General features: G+C 34.0%; 1 pseudogene; it reads right to left on the bottom strand.

Annotated features, from left to right (window-relative positions):
* Positions 1-204: 204 nt before the first annotated feature.
* LOC124885782 lies at positions 205-1,795 on the bottom strand (annotated as a pseudogene).
* Between the last annotated feature and the right edge of the window lie 272 nt (positions 1,796-2,067).

The following is a 2,067-nucleotide window of genomic DNA, read 5'->3' as shown; positions in this document are numbered from 1 at the left end:
ATCTGGTTTAACAGTCTTTTTGAGTTCTAAAGCGTTCTTCCTTCTTCTATAGTAGATTAACATGATAAGGATTACCAAAATCACATCAACTAGCAATGAAAAACTCTAGAAAATACTCTTTCCTTTCTTTCCATCTTATTTTTTTCTGACTATCTGCAACTGCACCTAATGCCTCGTAATATCTAAAGTCAATCTAACCAACTCTTATTTTTCTTCCCTTAGTGCACTCTACACCTTTGACAGTTGACATGAATCGAGAACCAGGTCATAATTATAGCTCTATTTACAGCTTTTCTTTAAGAATATACAAACTATTACCCGTTAGATGAGCACCTTCCATGTCTCATAATTGCACACTTAGTTTTATCAGTTTGATAGTTATTGGTACACCTCCCTCTTCTGTGTATATCACTCTGAACTTCATAAGAACAATCCACTACAATTTTTTTTGAGATAAAGGTAACATTGTATTCACAAACATTGTATTCACACCAAAAGATTCAACATCTAACAAATGATGAATTCTTCTATAATGTTCACCATATGCATGCTGGAATAGTTTTCCACCAGATATGCTAACAAATAAAATAGTTACCAGTTCCCTTCTAACTACTAAGTAATTCTAAAGTAGTTTTAGGCATTACCTAATTGACTCCTAGCATAGACAAAAACATTTTTGAAAGACTTGTAGCAGCTTTACAATGCAAAAATAGGTGGTTATTTACTTCTATTTCCTGGTCACACATAACATATTTTGAACAAATCTGCTATTCTCTCCTCTATAGAGCCTCATGAGTAAGACATGTTTTCCTACATATAAAGTACCAACCATGCAAAACAAGCTACCTTTGGTGGGGGAGAGGGATCTTCTGGTCTTCCAAATCAACTTCCAAGGTTTTTGTCGAGTGAAATATGGTTGGTATTTAACTTCCAGTGGCATGAGCTGACAGTAAATAGGCCTTTGTTGTGTAGTTTCTATCTAGGCCTATCATGCCTCAATGACAAACCTAAAAAAAATTCAAGATTTTAAGAAGATTAGCAAACTCCCCAATTTACCTTCTTCTCGACAAAATCTCCATAGCCATTTTTGAAGATAAGAATTGTTCTAATTGTTAAGCTTCTTTAAACCATGCCCCCCTGATGATTACTTAGGGGTTAAATAATTCACTACAAAACTTAACAAGGAAGAATAACCTTGGCAGGAAGAATTAAGCTGAAATAAAGTAGAAAGTCCTTATCCATGGCTAGTGTATTTTCTCGATAAGGAGACTCCGGCTTGAGTGATTAGTAGCTTGTTTAATTTTGGTCACAACAATCCAATTGAGTCATATTCTATCTCGGAGCTCTTTCCATAGCTTACCATCTTCCTCTTCATTGCATGTTCATCATCTCTAGTAGAGTGTGTGAAAAGATCGATTCAAAATGGACAACTATAAAACCAATGAGTAAATCCATTTTCATTAGGGATTACCCATACTTTTTTCTTCGTATCTTACATGAACAGTAGCAAAAAAATTGATGAGAAAAAAGGCTCGTTGTTATTGTTATATCAGTTGTTACATCTGGTAAAAGTTGGTTTTATAATAGATCAAGTTCATACCAAGGTTTAGTTCCAGATAAATTCTTAATTGTTTGTATTTCCATATGTGTGCTGGCTGATTTTAGTAATAATGTAACTTGTGCTTTCATTATTAAGAGTGAGAATAGCACTAAACGAAATAGACTTCCTGATTTACCACTTATATTTTCTTTCATCATTGCCTTGTGGAACAACGGGGGGTGTTAAAGTTACCATTCTATATTTCCACTTCTACGCCATGTTAATTCAAGTGCGACACTACTTTTTTACTGTACTAAAATAAAGAGGATATTACAATTGTAATTGGTTTCTATGGTTAGAAGATGTTGGAAAAATTTCCTGATAGAAGCTCAGCTTTGTCTTATGTTAGCCCAGTTTCATTGAATTGTCTTTTGATGTCTGATAGTTTGGAGGATAGAACCTTAAGATACATTTTTTTAGTGTTCACTGAAGTGTTTCAGTATTTTGGTGTTATGATGTTTGTGCTG

Source organism: Capsicum annuum, chromosome 7 (genome assembly GCF_002878395.1).
Source record: "Capsicum annuum cultivar UCD-10X-F1 chromosome 7, UCD10Xv1.1, whole genome shotgun sequence".
NCBI classification, from domain to species: Eukaryota; Viridiplantae; Streptophyta; class Magnoliopsida; order Solanales; family Solanaceae; genus Capsicum; species Capsicum annuum.
Note: the sequence above shows the minus strand (reverse complement) of the source record. Positions and strands in the feature narration are given on the sequence as shown.